This window comes from Rattus norvegicus, chromosome X (genome assembly GCF_036323735.1).
Source record: "Rattus norvegicus strain BN/NHsdMcwi chromosome X, GRCr8, whole genome shotgun sequence".
NCBI classification, from domain to species: domain Eukaryota; kingdom Metazoa; phylum Chordata; class Mammalia; order Rodentia; family Muridae; genus Rattus; species Rattus norvegicus.
The window spans coordinates 154,391,460-154,408,852 of NC_086039.1; positions in this window are offsets into that span (position 1 = coordinate 154,391,460).

Consider the following 17,393-nt stretch of genomic DNA (forward strand, 5'->3'; position numbering starts at 1 on the left):
TTTACCAACTCGGCACAAGCAAGAGTCATCTGGGAAGAGGGAAAGTCAGTTGAGAAATTACCTCCATCAGATTTGGCCTGTAGGCAAGTCTGTGGGGGCATTTTCTTGATTAATGATTGATATAAGAGTGTAGCTCCTGTAGGTGGTGCCACCCCGGGAAGGTGTTCCTAGGATGGATAGGAAAGTTGGCCGAGCACGCCAGCATTAGCAGTGCTCTTCTATGTCTTCTGCTTCAGATTCTGTCTCCGGGTCTTGTCCTGCTTAGTTTTGCTCTGACTCCCTGCAGTGACAGAGTGGGATTGGTGTGTGTAAAGCCAAATGAACCCTTTCTTCCCAAGTTGTTTTGGTCAGGTGTTTTATCTCAGCAATACAAACAAACTAAAAAAAATGTCATGTAAGATTATGACCCTCAGTTTAAGAAGCTGGATTTACATCTCAAATACCATCTCTCCCTTCAATGATAAACACTATCCAGACTTTTAACAATCTAACTTCATTTTGCCTGCTTTGAAAGTTTATGTTAAAGAGAGTCTACTTATATATATATATTTGAAGTCTTTCACTGAACATTTTGTTTGCTAGATGGATGAGTTTCTGGGTTTTTTTTTTTTTAGATATCTAAAAGTTGAACTACTTGGGCAGAACTTTGGCTTTGGAGATATATATATATATATATCTCCAAAATTAGACATATAATCTGTGACAGTTTAATACTCCTATATGCCCATTATCATAATTCATCATTTTCTCTCGCTTCATTAAAAACCCTGTTTATTCTAAGACACTTATACATTCACACTATTTTGGCCTTGGCAGCACATGCTTGTAATCCCAACACTTGGAAGATTGAGATAGGAGGATCTCGAATTCAAGAGTGAGTCCTAGAACAACCTGAGTTACAGGCAGAGACCTTTTCTCCAAGAGAACAAATATTAACAGGACAGAGAAGGCCCATATACCCCACAGCAGGTTCCCCTAATGCTTATATTTTATTTATGTGACAAACAAGACCTCTAAAAATATTGGGAGGACTAAAATTCATGGTTACTAGTTCAACAACTCAAATGGCTTTAGCTGTGTGTGCCTGACTGTAACAGCGCCTAACTTAGCAGTCACACTCTGTGATAATGGGACTTCATTCTGTTTCCTCCGCTCTTCAGTCCTCCAACCCCACCTTATCCTGTGCTGTCAGCATGAGAACTTCCACCTCCAAGAGCCCCGTAAGTTTGGACTGCTCCTAATCTTTCCTCTGATATGTTGTTATTTATTTGGGTTGTTTGTTTGTTTGTTTTTGGTACCTATTGAGTATGATATATATATATATATTTACTATATATGAATACACTGTCACTGTCTTCAGACACACTAGAAGAGGACATCGGATTCCATTATAGATGATTGTGAGCCACCATGTGGTTGCTGGGAATTGAACTCAGGACCTCTGGAAGAGTCAGTGCTCTAACCACTGAGTAATCTCTCCAGCCCTGGTTTAGATATAGTTTTAGAGATTTGTTTTATAATTTTTAATTGTGTGTGCACATGTTAGAGAGAAGGAGGGAGAGAGGGAGGAAGAGAGGAAAAGGAGAGAGGTGCATGGTGCTTGTCTATGAGTGCAGATGCCTGAGGAGATCAGAGGTATCCAAGTTCCCTAGAGCTGGTGTTACAGGTATCAGTGAGGCCCCACAATGTGGGGGTTGAGAATTGAACCTGGGTCTTCTACAAGATCAATACATCCTCTTAAACACTGAGCCTTCTCTCAAGTCCCCTCCATTTTTAAAAAACATTATTTATTTTATTTGTATGAATGCTTTGTCTACAAGTATGTATGTACATCTGGAACTGGAGTTCTGAATGGTTCTTAGCTACTATATGAGCACTGGGATCTAAACCCAGGTCATCTGTAAGAACAACTGCTCTTAACCACTGACATGTCTTGACAACTCTGGTTTAGGTCTTCAAAAATACCCTTTTTAATATTTATTTAATTTGTGCGTGTGTGTGCACTAAAATGTATGTTAGAAGAAAACGTAGTCATGTCTTTCCCTCTACCATATGCGTTCTAGGGAGAAACCTTGTTTGTCAGGCTTGGTAGCAAGTGCCTTTACCTTTAGCTATCTCATTGCTCCTGGGTTAGGTATGCAATACCCCCTAAGTGCCTGCTTAATAATGTTTGGTTCTCAGCATGGTATTAACAAAAAATAATGGATGAATCTTCCAGTCTTTGGGGGAGCCTGCCATCAAAGAGGAAGTCATTCTCTTCCCCTCTCTCTTTGATTCTCATTCCTGAGACTCAGCCATGTGCCTCTGTCCTAATGTGCTGCTACCAAGCCAAGAGCAATGAAGGCAACACATATGATGGAACTCGTTAAAATGACAAGGCAAACAAACCATTTCTTTTTATAATGCAATTATCTATGCTATGTATTACAATGATAGGGTGACTATACTGCCATCCTTTTTTATTTGCATCATGCTAAATAAGTCCTAAAAGTTACCTGGAAGCTATGTTATTTTCAATTGAATGGATCAAATTTTAATTACTCAATAAGATGATTGCTAAGAAAACCACGAGTTGGAGGGGTCAAGGACATAAGACCTACAGAGTCAACTCTTCTGGGCCCATGGGGGCTCACAGAGATGGAACCACCAACCAAAGAGCATGCCTTGACTGGACCTAGGTCCCTACATGTATGTAGCAGATGTGCAATTTGATCTTCATGTGGGTTCCCTAACAATTGGAGCAGGTGCTGTCTCTGCCTCTGGTTCCTGGCTCTGGATCCCTTTGCCCAACTGGACTACCTGGTTCAGCCTCAATGGGAGAGGTTATGCTCAGTCCTTCTGGGAATACATGTTCCATGGTGGGGAGGCAATCAAGGGGTATGTCTCTTTCTCTGAGGAGAATAGGATGGGGTAAGGGAAGAAGGGATTTGTGAGGATGGGAGTGTTAGGACAGGAGGGAGGGCAGCTGTGACTGAGACTTAAAGTGAACAAATTAATCAATTAATGGAAAACAAAAAGAAAGCCAACAGATAGTTTTCATTTTAAGGTAAGCATCTTACAGTCTGTCAGAGTCTGCAATTGTTAAAAATTAGGAAGAAAATGTGACTCTTGGAATTACAAAGCTCCCACTTCAGTTACCCCAGTTGTTTTATTTCAATAAGTTGGATAATTTTTATAGTTTCTCTGCAAATAACTTTGTAATATTTGTTTTAAAATGCCAAATCCCACATTTTAAACTACAAAGATGGAGGAAATTTTGTCCCAGTAGAGATGTAGAGCTTCATTAATTTGCTGCTACTGCTTTAAAAACTATAACAATGCTAAACAAAAGGGAAGCGTTCTAGATAGGACAGAACCAGTGCTTCCTATGGAGCTCCTTGCAGAAAGGAGACATACTTGTCTGCTCATTATATTTTATTTGTTAGCGATATAAATTAGTAAGTAGACTCTCACACAGATCCCAGATGAGTCCTATTTTAATTAGAATACAAAATACTTGGTTGACTTTTGACACTTTTACATCATTCATATTCACCCCTTCATCAGCCCCCTTTCTTTCTCCCAAATATTCTCCCTTCTAATTTCGTATTTTATAAATATATGTACATTGTTAAATCTAGATTCCTTATATAAGGGAAAACATGCATTGTTAGTCTTTCTTCTGTTTCTTTTTCTTGTTCCTGTCTTACTCCTGTTACATATAAACCTAGATTCTTCATATGAGAGGAAATGTAAGTGACATCAAATCCATCATCAAAAGGAGAAGTACAAGTGATCAACATTCTTAGCCATCATGGAGGTGCACATTTAAACTGCATGGGTATTCTAACTCACTCCAGTCAGAATGTTTATCATCAAGAAAACAGATACCACTAAATGCTGGCGAGGAGATCAGGGAACAAACTAGTATAAAACATACTATAGCAAAATCAAAGAAAATGGTTACAAAGTCACTGATCCTAAGCACCTGGAGGTGTCTGTTAGTTACCATTGAAGAGACGATTGTCATTTCATCTTACAGCTAACTATAGCTTCCTGAGCTTATACATAGCATTGAATCTTTATGGATGAAATGCTTTTGATACTCCCGTGTGAGAGGAATTATGTTCAGCCCTTGCCTACAAATGTATAACACAGGAAGTAAAAATTAAAAATCGGTTCCATTATGTATTAGGAATTTCTACAAAAGTGTGTGTCTGTTAGTCACTGTTCTGCTGCTGTGAAAATTTATTCTGGATTATGGTGTCAGGAGCCATCTAGGGTAGGTTAAGGCTAGCAGGTGGCCTTCCTGGAGGTGGTACATGGTTAGATTAGATGCCAGCTAATTGGGCAGAGCATCAGAAGGTTCCAGTATAACTAAGACTCAAAGAGAATATTAATTATTGTTAATTATTATTATTAATACTAAGCAACCTTTATACTTGCAAAACCAAGTTTTGCTCCCCCCACATCCCACTGATGCTCTCTGCCCAATGGGCTGGCTCAGAGAAGACCCAGCCCAGAGATCCTGGCATTATGGTCCCACAGAGAACCCATGAAAAAGCAAGTGTTGTTGCACTCTTGTAAACCACAACATCTAATCTCCCAGTGACCTGGTTGTATGCTCCTGCTTAGTCATAACCACTGTCACCATCTCCCTCTTCTTTCCCCCATCTTCAACATAGTTATTATTGGTATCTTTGTTGTGGATTTTTTTCTTTCATGAAGCTTGAGTTGTCCACTTTCTTTTTTATTATTTTTCATCAGGTATTATATGTATTCACATTTCAAATGTTATCCCCCTCTCTTATCTTCCACCCCTGTCTCCATGAGGGTGCTCCCCCAGCCACCCACTCCCTCCCACCTCCCTGTCCTAGCATTCCCCTACCTTGTGGAAATGAGTGTTCACAGGACCAAGGGCCTCTCTTTCCATTGATGCCAGACAATGCCATCCTCTGCTACATATGTGGATGGAGCCATGGGTCCCTCCATGTGTACTCTTTGTTTGGTGGTTTAGTCCCTGGGAGCTCTGGGGGAGTCTGGTCGGTTGATATTGTTGTTCTTCCTATGCAGTTGCAAACCCCTTCAGTCCTCACTCCTTTCTCTAACTCCTCCATCGGGATCCCTGTGCTCAGTCTCATAGTTAGCTGCAACCCTCCTCATCTGTATCACTAAGGCTCTGGCAGAGCCTCTCAGGAGACATCCATATCAGGCTCCTGTCAGCAAGCACTTCTTGGCATCAGCAATAGTGTCTGGGTTTGGTGGCTGCATATGGGATGGATCCTCAGGTGGGGCAGTCTCTGGATTACCTTTCCTTCAGTCTCTGCTCCACTCTTTGTCTCTGTATTTCCTACCATGAGTATTTTGTTCTCCTTCTAAGAAGGACTGAAGCATCCACATTATGGTCTTCCTTCTTGACCTCCATGCTGTCTGTGAATTGTTTCTTGGGTATTCCAAGCTTTTGAGCTAATATCCACTTATCTGTAAATGCATACCATGTGTGTTCTTTTCTAACCGGGTGACCTCACTCAGGATGACATTTTCTAGTTCCACCCATTTGCCTATGAATTTCATAAAGTCATTGTTTTGAAAGCTGAGTAGTATTCCATTGTGTAGATGTACCACATTTTCTGTATCCATTCCTCTGTTGAAGGGCATCTGGGTTCTTTCCAGCTTCTGGCTATTATACATAAGGCTGCTATGAACATAGTGGAGCACATGTCTTTTTTATATGTTGGGGCATCTTTTGGGTATATGCCTTCTTCTTCTTCTTCTTCTTCTTCTTCTTCTTCTTCTTCTTCTTCTTCTTCTTCTTCTTCTTCTTCCTCTCTCTCTCTCTCTCTCTCTCTCTCTCTCTCTCTCTCTCTCTCAGGAACTCTTCATGACCCTCCTTTGTTTCTTCTGTTTCTTCTGTTCCCCCATCCTCCTGCTCCTCATCCTCATGAACCACCTGCTCCTTTTCCTACTGTTGCTCCTCCTTCTCCTCCTACCCCTTCTGTTCTAAGTCTGGCGCTTTAATACAAGTATCAACAAATCCTATGTGACTCACTGGGACAGTTCGAACACATCTTCTGGGATCTTTTAGGGCTGTGACTTCACATTTCCTTTTGCTTTTCCTACCACTCTCAATTCTTAAAAAAAAAAGCAGCATTTGACAACAAATACAAAGAAATTTAGATGCAAATGTTCCCTGCCATCAAGTAGAGAAAGTGGAAAATAAAAATTAAATCATCTCTATGTTACTAAGAATTCCTAATAATATGTGAATATTATGTAAATAGTTGACATATTGTATTTGTTAACATATAGGAACAAGAACATGTGGGTACACTTTTTCCTCTATATTTTTGATCTGTGGTTGCTTGAATATGTGAATATGGAGCTCACAGATAGGCTAACATGAAATACTGGCTTGTGAATAAAAATGTTTTGCAGATGCAAACTTGCTCTTGCTCTGTCTCTCTCGCGTGTCACGAAGTACTTCGGTACTCCACTTATTCTGGACTAAGATAGAGACTGCTATCCAGAAAAACTCACCCAATTATCAGCTTCATTTCACTACTGGCATTTACCTATATTTTTAGGGGAAATTTGGGTAGAATCCAGGAAACCTAGGTTGAATGCTTCCCAAACGCCAGTTCTTTAATAGTGCCATGATCTCTTTTGACCACTAGAGGGCGCGCCAGCACCGAGAATGACACGCTTCCTCTCTTGGTTTAATACTTTCAGGCCTTCTGAGAGTAAAGGATCTGTTTCTTATGCAGCTAGGCTGGCGATGCCATGAGTTCCAGACCCAAACGGCCTGATCGCCCATCTCATCAGCGACAGACATATCACTGTTAAGACTCCCGTTCCTCTTCTCGGGGTCACTCAGCCCAGTCTCCTAGGATCTGCTTTCACACCAGAACTATCCTGTTTTTTTCTAAGTGTGGAGGACCCCTGGCTCACTCTTTGTGCTGAAACTCCAAAGCCCTTTATTCACATTTAGATTAGAGAATGGATTCGCTATCAGTTCCACTGCTCCAAGTCAAGCTTGTCTGTAGAACCGCCAGAAACTGTAGGAAGTGACCCAGTAGTTCACCATGGCCTGTGCCTCACCCCATCTGCATTGATCCTGTTTATTTGTACAAGAAGGGCAAGTAGCTTCAGGGATGTCTACATTCTCAGCAGGCAGGAAGAGAGAGCAGGTACATATAGAGAAGCTACCTTTCTTCCCTCTATGCAAGAAATGGGCCCTAATTGGTCTTAAAGGGCCTCCATTTGTGCTTCCAAAGCAATAGGGCAAATTAGAACAAATTACTATGACAAGTGCGAAGTGACTTCCCAGAATCACAAAATGATTTTGTGGCAGAGCAGATCTTGAATTCCAAAGCTTTTATTTCTGGTCCAAACTCCAATAGCAGCACAGCACCCTTGGATATTGGCATCCTTGTGAGGTTAGCAGGAGGTGGGTGTAATTGCTTTTTTTCCATAATGAACAGTAACTGCCCAGGCAGGCTGGAGATTTGTACTTTTCTAGACTGCCATCATCTGTAGCCTTCCCTCCTAATTGCTTGCGGTTTGCCAAGCACAATGGCATTCTGCACGCTAGGGGAGCTGTTGTTTAACCAGTCGCCTTGTTTGCTCAGACTAGAGCTGTTTAAACATTTTTATGTCAGCTTGGCTGCTAACCCCTACTGGCATCTGCCAAGGCAGGCTGCCCAGCCTTCAAGGAACGTTCTGGGAATATGGAGGCAGTGACTCCAGCACTAGGGAGTCTCAGAACCCATACAGGATCAGGAAATCGCATGTGCACAGAAAACGGTCTGTGCTGTTGACTGGGTCAGGGTTGTCCAGACCGCAGTGCCTGAGGAGGTGGATTAAGAACCTCTGCCTTGGCCTTTTTCTCAAGAGTGGTTAACTGAGACAGACTCCGTGGTTTTGTGTGTGCTTTTGTTATTGTCCTGGTTTTGCATTTTTTGGTTTTGGGTTTGTTTTGTTTTAGCCTTTTTGTTTTGTTTTCTCATGTGTGTGTGTGTGTGTGTGTGTGTGTGTGTGTGTGTGTGTGTGTGTGTTTTGATAGAATATGAATTTAGGTGGGTAGGGAGTTTTGTAAGATCTGGGATGACTTGGAGGAGGGGAAGAATATAATAAAATCATTGTTTGAAAAAATTTAAATCATTTAAAGTGTGAAAACTCAAAAGATGAAAAGAAAAATGAAAGAGCCTCTGCCTTATTTGAATGTCTGCCCTCCCTCCCCCAGAAATGTGAAGATATGAAATATTAGGAGAATCAGACATTCGGAGATGCCTGTACCTGTTACGGAGGGGAGCAAAATTTCCTCTGAAGAACAGGGTGGGATTTTGGATTCCTCCCAGGGGGTCTTTTCCCTTCCATCTGTCCACCTCTGAGGCAGATATCCTAGCTGCCATTGCTTGGTTGTCCACACAGGTGCTTCAGTAAGTGAATAAGCTCAACTGCCTTCCATAAAACTTTCAAATCAGTTCATTTCCAAGCCAGGGAGTTTGGCCTCAGCAGCTACAGGATGGCGACCTGTGGTGGTCATCTGGCAGATTACCAGGTCTTTTGCAGAGAGGAGAGTGTGCTGTAGCTGTGGGAGATGGCATGTGGTTCCTGGCTCACTCTATCTTACTCAGTGAGTGGCTGTCACTCACACGGTCCTGGGGGACCTAGTTTTAATATTCTCTCAGTAAATGAAGGAATATTTTTCTCATCACTGCACTTTTGCTGTAAGGCTTCATGTGATTCTTATGTAAATAACAAAACACATATTTACTTAACACTTTCATCTCTTTGCATGTATATAAAATTAAACAAAAACCCTTTTCTCTGTTTGTGTTCTCCCCAGGTTGCCTTGTATAAATTTTATAAATGTGGAGGTTGGAGTGGCTATGCCTTCTCTGAAGCTTTCTCAATCAGAGCTGATCTAATTACTTGGCCTTTGGTGCCTTTAGGGTATAAGATATGCACACGATGTCTTCATGGCTTTCCAAATCGCACAGTGACTCAGGCAGGAAGCCCCACTATTACACTTTCATTACCTGACGATTATGCATTCCATTTTGCATTTGCAACATTAGGGTGGGGACTTTTCTGCTTCTTGAAGCTTCTGGCTTTTTCCTAGGCCTGGAGCCAAACCCACCTATGTGTATGTTGCCACAGGAAGTCTCATCTTCAGTGGCTACAACCTTCTTCCTGCCTTCACTGCTATCTTTTCCACCATTGCCCCACACCATTGTGTGTGTGTGCCAGCAGTTCATTCTCAAGGGGATCCTGCCTCGCCACAACCTCTCTTGAGATCAGGCTCAGTCCTTCCACTGTATGTTGCAGAGCTAGTGGTCAGTCCTGTGAGAATCAGAATCACTGCAGAGCAGTCAGCTGCATCCCCCACCTAAACATAACACTTGATGTCTACTTTCCCCAAATAATCCCATGACAAAAGCAAATTCAGCTAGTGAGCAATTTCCATATGCCTAGGGACTTCAGCCCCTGCTGCTGGGGTTGGGAGACCTCCCCCTCATCACAATGTTTTGTGATGATTTGATTTTTAGACCACACATACAAGACTAAATTGTAAAGGGGAACATACTAGAATTCCTTCAGAGTCCTGAAGATACATGATTCAATGCTGTGGGTTGAATTTTCAAGCTGTGTCAAGCACGGCATCCCTCTGTGAGACTCTTAGAGAGGACTGAGATTCTAGACTATTCTTTGCTAGCTTCCCTGTTTCTTTTCTTCCTGTCATGTATGTAGTGTGTGTGGTATGTATATGTGTGTGTGGTGGTGGTACGTATGTGGTGGTGTGTATGTGTGCAGTGTGGTGTGTGTGTGATAGCTGGTATGTGTGTGTGTGTGTGAGTGTGTGTGTGTGTGTGTGTGTGTGTGTGTGGTATGTGTATGCGTGGTGTGGTGTGTGTATGTGGTGTGCGTCTGTTCTGTATGTGCACTTCTATGGGCAGCTGAGTGTCTCTGTGCATGTGGGATATGTGTGTGGGCTCAAGTATGTGTGTGCTGTGTGTGTGTGGAGCGTATGTGGTATGTGGTGTGTGTGTGTATGTGTGTTTGTGTATGTGTGGTATGTGTATGTAGTGTGTGTGGTATGTATATGTGTGTGTGGTGGTGGTACATATGTGTGTATGTGTGCAGTGTGGTGTGTGTGTGATAGCTGGTACGTGTCTGTGTGTGTGAGTGTGTGTGTGTGTGAGTGTGTGTGTGTGTGTGTGTGTGTGTGTGTGTGTGTGGTATGTGTATGCGTGGTGTGGTGTGTGTATGTGGTGTGCGTCTGTTCTGTTTGTGCACTTCTATGGGCAGCTGAGTGTCTCTGTGCATGTACCTGGATGTTGGAGGATATCAAGTATCCTGATCTGTCACTGCATTATCACTTAGTGGCAGGGTCTTTTGATCCAACAGTAACTTGCCACATTAGCTAGGCTGTAAGCCAACAAGCACACAAATGATACTCTTGTGTCCGCCACCCAGAGTGCTGGAGTTAGAGCCATCTGGCTTTTCAGCCTTGCCTCTTTCAGATATAGCATTGGTCAGGTGTGGAAATGCTTCTCCTTAAACCCTCAGTTCTACACAGGATAGAGCTCTGGGAAAAAGCTTTCTATCACACCTCATGCTCAGCTAAATGAATATACTGCCCCTAAAGGGTCCTTGCTCTTCTAAGAAAGTCCCTGTCTCCAAAGTGAAACATTGAAGGTTGTGATCCTCCTCATGGAAGTTATTTTGATCATTTCTGTTCCCAGAAAGCTCTTCAAATATGAAATTATAAAATTCCTGTACTCCACTGTCAAAAGGGTACTGCAAACACTAATCCAGACCTCAAGCCTTCACTCTACAGTGCTGTTCTGCCTACAAGATACACTAGGGCAATGGTGGCACAAAACCTGTGGGAGTGACCAACCAATGTCTGATTTGACTTGAGGCCCACTCCATGAGATGGAACCCATACCTGACATGGCTTGGGTGACCAAGACCCGGAGACCAGGCTAGGGACCTGAGATAAAACTAAATAGTACTGGTCTGCTAAAAGAACATGGCAATAAAACGACTTGTAATGACATTCTGCTATACTCATAGATCACTGCTCTCCTTGGCCATCATTAGAGCTGTATCCTGCAGCAGATGGGGACAAATACAGACACCCACAGTCAGTCAGACACGTGAAAGCCCTTGGAACAGTCAGCCCTTAATGGGATGTCTCCATCAAATCCCTCCCCTGAGAGTTCAGGGAACCTGTGGCAGAGTAGGCAGAAGGACTGTAAGAGCCAGAGGGGACACCAAGGAAACCAGGTCCTCTGAAGAAACAAGAGCAAAGCTCATGTGAGCTCACAGACACAGAGACAGCGTGCGCAGGGCCTGCATGGGTCTGCACAGGGTCTTCTGTGAGAACGCTGTGGCATCCAGTTTAGTACTTTTGTATGGGATCCTCAGTGGATGAATGAGATGGTCTCTGATTCTCGTGCTTTCTTTGGAGCTCTTTTCCTTTTGTTTGTTTTGTCCAATTCTGATGGGTTTGTTTTTGTTTTGCCTTTTTATTTTATTTTATTACCTGTTTGCTCTCTAATGAAAGACAGAAAAGGAGTGGATATAATTGGGAGGGGGTGGTGAGATACTGGGAGGTGCAGGTGGAGGATAAACTGTAATTGGGATATATTATATAAGGGAAAAAACACCATTTTCAATAAAAGGACCCAAAGAAGAGAAAATACCATTTTTAAAAAATTAAAAGAGATGTAACTGATTTTTAGGATATTAAGAAAATGCTAATAATTAAGGACTATTAGAAATTAAAAATTAGTGCTGGAAATGATTTTTGAAATCATAAACTGAAGTTCAAACTGAATGGATCCAGAAATGGAGATAAAGCCCTGGGACCCTAGATTTATTTGCATGTTAGTAAAAGGGTGGTGCATACGCAGTCAAGAGCAATCATGCAAACGGAGAGAAGAGTATGCAATGCAGTGGTGGAGAGAAATGGAAAAGAGTCACAAATTCAGCTGCATGGAGCTTGGTGGAGACAGCTTCAGTAGAGCAGTGGAGGCAAAATGTGGGTTATGCTATGGTGCACTGAAGAGTGAAGGAGACCACCAGCTCTCATTCTTCTCAAGAATGGAGAATTCTTGTTTATTATCAAGTCCCAATGGGATTGCCAAAAAAATTAGAAATGAGAAAAATGAGTCTAGAATGAACACTAACAAAGGTCATGGCAAACAGTCTCATAGCAGAGCAGTGATCCATAGGAAAAAAAGAGATGACAGACTACAAAAGGGAGGAAGGGACTGTTACAATCAGGCACCCTCATTTCAGAAAATGAAATGAATCAAGGTTGTCCAATTTCAAAAGCTGGGCAGCCTAGCCTAATTTGACTAGATCATTTCCTGAAATCAACCAGAGAAGATTTGTTTTTCAAAAAAAGTCTTAAAAGCATGAACATTTTGGCATCAGAAATAAATGAAAGAGTAATTGCAAACTGTTAACTGATGCGTCGGAGAGAGGCTTCAGCATTGGAAGCGTTGCTGCTCCAGAGGACCTGGGCTTGATTTCCACACAGCAGCTCACAGCAGTCTTGACTCTATTCCGGGGACTCTATGCCACCTTCTGGGCTCTGAGAACTGTAAACATGTGCACAAATATAGACACAGATAAAAACACCCATGAACATAACAATTAAAAATTTAAAAAAAACTCTATTAATTGAATACCTACGTCTCTTGTTCTGAGGATATTTGTTGACTCAGCCAACCTTGAATTGAGCATTAGACAACTTCCAAGCCAAGGGAGACGTGCATCACACACCAAACTGGATGTGCTTCAAGAGTCTAGTAGGAGACCTCAAAGGGAAATAACCTCGAGTTAAGAGTAAAACAGATGTAACCATGTCCTTTCCCCAGGTGACTGCAGGAAAGATGATTAAGTCTACAGCTTAAAAACCCTCAACAAGGGGGTTGGGGATTTAGCTCAGTGGTAGAGCGCTTGCTTAGCAAGCACAAGGCCCTGGGTTCGGTCCCCAGCTCCGGGGGGAAAAAAAACCCTCAACAAGGAAAATCCCAGGTGGCTCCAAAGATGAATTGTACCAAGCATCTAAAAAGAATTTAAATCAATACTTGTCAAACTTTTCCAAACAATTGAAGAAAATGAGATTCTTTCAAACTGATCCTATGAATCCAGCATTACTGTCCTGCTACCGAAATCACACAAGGATAGTATAAGAAAAATCCAGACTAGTGTTGATGATAGACACTGAAGCAGAAATGATAAATAAAATATAGATTATCAACCAAATTCAACCATATATTAAAATGATAGCACAACACAAGGGAACAGAATGCAAGATAGGCCAACATATGGAAATAAACCAATTGAATACATCCTAGTTACACAGTGACAAGCTGGACATGACGGTGTGTGGCTGTAATCCTAGGGAGTGGTTAGTGGGGATAAGGAGATCAGAAGTTTAAGATAATTTTCAGCTACACAGAATACTCAAAATCAACCTGAGTTGTACAAGACCCTGTCCAAACAAATCAACAAATGCAGTACGAAAAGAAGACAAAACATTTAATTTATTCCAATTTTATATAAAATTTCAATTGAAATAAAAAAGCAATTTTACAAAATGTAAGACCATGCCATGATGAAAACATGTGAAACATACCAAAAAATAAATCAACCGTCTGCAAGATTTTCTTTAAAGGTCAACAGTCAAACAAGTGTTCCTCCTAGAGATTCAAACTAGAATAATTATAAAAAAGAAATAAAGACGTGCAAACTGGAAAGAAAGAAGTAAAATAAGTCCTGTTTAAAGGGAAGTGTCACGAATAGCAAACCCTTAAGAATTCCCCAGTAAAATTGTTAGAACTAATGCATAAATTCATCAAGGTAGCAGGTTACACATTACCATATGCAATCTAGTTTATACATTAATGAATTAACACATAAATTGTGAGTATTAAAGAGATAAGTTAGCCTGTAGGAACTTAAATAGCATCAAAATATTGATGTAGCTTGAAGTGAGCCCAACATGTCTGTAAAACTCCATTTTGTAAAACACTAAAATAAATGGAAAGATACAGTCAAGGGTTAATAAGGACAATGCTGGGCTGGGGGTGTGGCTTAGTTAAGAGTGCTTATTTAATGTGCATGAGGCTCTGGGTGCAATCCCCTGCAGCATGAAAACGTGACAGAACTGACATCGCCAGTGGGGCAAGGATGGACTTTTCAACAACTGGTTCTGTGGCTAGGGCTTCTGAACACATACATAAAAATGAAATTGGATTCTGAATTGTGACCCACACATTCATAAAGAGCAAGCCTTGATAAAGACCTAAGATGGGAAGAAAAATCACAAAGTTTTTTTTATAATATAGATGAATATATTCATGACTTCAGGGAAGGGTACAGTATCTTAGAACAAGCCACTAAAGGGAGGCCTTACCCAAAGCAGCCCAAGAGTAAGCACTGGCAGTCGGCATGGAAAGAGAGGGCTTGCCTTTGGCAACAAGGAAAACAACCTAATATATTTCTTATTATACATCCCCAATCAACCCCTAGTTAAAGGCAAGACCAAGGGGGAGTTTGAGTGTACACCTAAGGTTTGCTCCCCTGTTGTAAAGGAAGGTCTGTACCATGTGCATATGCACCTGGAGACATTATGATGAAACCAGCACTTACTCTCAGGTCACCTAAGCAAAGAAAATGCAGTTGGGTGTGACTAAAAGGCTGTGACTGCCTTTCAGGACCAGACTGGGCCCTGGTCCTGGGGTCTTACCTGCCATCTCCAGAGGAGAGACATCATTCAGTTGGCTGATCATTTTTCAGTTCAAGTGTTTCCTCCCACACTGACCAAAACTACAGTTCTGCCAGGCTCTACCCTGACAGGAAGGACAGGATAGCGAAGAATTGCAAGGTTGTGCCTGGATTCTCCAGAACTTCGAAACACAGAGGATATGGACACAGGGCAGACTTACGAAGTACTTTTCTTTGCATTTTGCTCCAAATGGGAGCTCAGAGTATGCTCAGGACCCCCCAAACAATTCTCTGCTCTATCTAACGCCCTGGGTCTTGAAGCAGCACTGAACTCAGCATAGGAAACAGGTGAGGATCTGGGGTCTTTTGGAGCCAGGCTCCTGCATGGTTGTTACCTCTTCCAGAAAACACATCATTTTCTCTCCTGACTCTTCAGCCGAGTGGGGGGATCCTGCTGGGATGCTTCACTTCAGTCTATCCCTTTTCCTCTTTAGCATTGCACACCAGCACGTGTTCTCCCCAAGGTAGGACACAATCCCCTCTTCCTTCTCATGCCTAACTTGATGCCTGGACACAGTCACTGTTTTCACCTTCCACACCTGGGATGGGCACAGAAGTAATAAGTGCCAGCTTTAGCCCTCTGTTTACAGAGCATACCCTCTTCAATGGAAGTAAAACAGTTCAGACTGCCGGTTGCTTTTAGCTTACAAAGTTAGAAAGAATCCCAAAAGCTACCATTCTGGAAAAGAGTTGGTGAGCCTCTGCAGACTCACCCGATTTTTCAGAAGTCACAGGTAGAAAATACAAATTCGTTTTGAACATGAGCCCAAACTGAAGTATAGCAGAGGACACACTTCAAGATGCTGGGGGCAGTTTTCAATCAAAATATTAAAAATACAGGGTAAGTGGGAGGCAGTTAGCTATATATTTAAGAATGGATCATGAAGGTCTCCAACAACGTAGTGGGGAGCTGGTTGAAAGTGAATCAGAACCATTATCTCTAGAACACAGGGCAGCAAGGTGGCAACTGGAGAAAGAACAGAGCCACCCAATTCCAGTTCACTATTCCTTGATCCATACATCTTCTGGTAGAAAAACCTTTTAACCAGCAAATGCCAGTTCCTCATATGTGACTCCTTTACATCAGTCACAGGTGGCTGTCATCTTCAGAGTGTAATAAAGTACAAGTTACCTAGTTAAACATCAATTTCTGGAAACCAGATGAGTTGGGACAAGTATGTCTAACTACAGTAGGAAATGCTCTTACGTTAAGATTTCATATGGCTTGGGATGTAAGTGGACCAATGTATTTTTTACAAATCAGACAGGCATAATCAGGATGGGCTTTCCAGCAGCACAGTGACCCTGGTCAAGCCTCTGGACTCTGGAAGGGCCAGGGCCCCTCCTGACTACTGTGCGAAACTTCAAGGCCACAACTGAGATAGAATGGAGTCTGGTGTGAGGACCAACTGTACATGCTATGAGGAACTGGAAAACATGTATGAAAGTCTCAGCAGGTCTGAATCTCTGAGTAATTGGGGACAGAGGCACTAACTGACACACTTGGATCTCTTTACATGGCCAGTGTCTAGCTGTGCTGGAGAAAAGGACAGGATTTGTCCTAGTATGTACCTCTGGTCTACTTGCAGCAGACTCATCAGGTCCCTTAGGGAAATGTGCAGGCTCTGTGGCCTCATAAGGAGATTGACCTACTGAGTCAGAATCCCTAAGGGCAGACCTGGCGGCTCCAACGTGTACTGGCTCTGGACTAGTGTGAGTCCTGGTGGCTAACTATGTCCTGTATGTTTCAGTAAGGTGAGTTGAAAAGACCTCCTACAGCAAATACTAGACAGCTTGTTCTATTAGGTTGTAAAGGTGATTAATAAAAAGGAGGGTCTTTAAATGCTTGGCTAGAATGAGAAACCAGGAAAATGGATACTGTTCATTAAGCTTTAATTAGTAGGTAAATTGTTCAGGGGGAAGAGCGTCCAAGTGTTACTACAAGTAATTAATGTGCTGCTGTTCTCTTTAGCCAGCCTCTGATTGGAGCCACCTAAGCTGAATTCTTTACCAAGCGCAAAGATCCTGGAAATGCTGGCTGCTAATTACTTTGTTGAGTCCCCAACTGCACTAAAAGAAATGGATGTATTCTATTCTCTCTGATGACTCAAGCAGAGGAAGAAGATAGAGTAGTTCTAACCTTGATGAATTAAGCCTCAAAGATTCAGAGAGGACAATCATTCTTTCTGTTCTCTTAACGATTGTGGCCACTGTCTCTAAGTTTGGAATGTAAATGTGACCAGACATTGTCTGATTACAAAATAGCCCACCCAGCACCTGTCCCAAACTGCTCTTGAGGTAGCTGATGCTCTGACCTTGATGGATCTGACTGAGGTCTAGGGACTTGATTCTTGCCAAATCACTGCTCAGCTTGTTTGAGGCTCCAGCCTTAAGCCATGTAGTGGAAGTCCACATCCCCCCTGAAACAGAACTTCCTTAGGTTGGGCCAGTCACCACACCCTGGTCAACAGGGTATCCCCTTCTCCTGTCTGAGCTTATTGGGAAGCTGTGGACTATGAGTCTGACCATCTATATGCATCTCAGATGGTGAGGACAGTGAGACACAAATCCCCATGTAGAGCCATGTCCATCTGACACAGTCC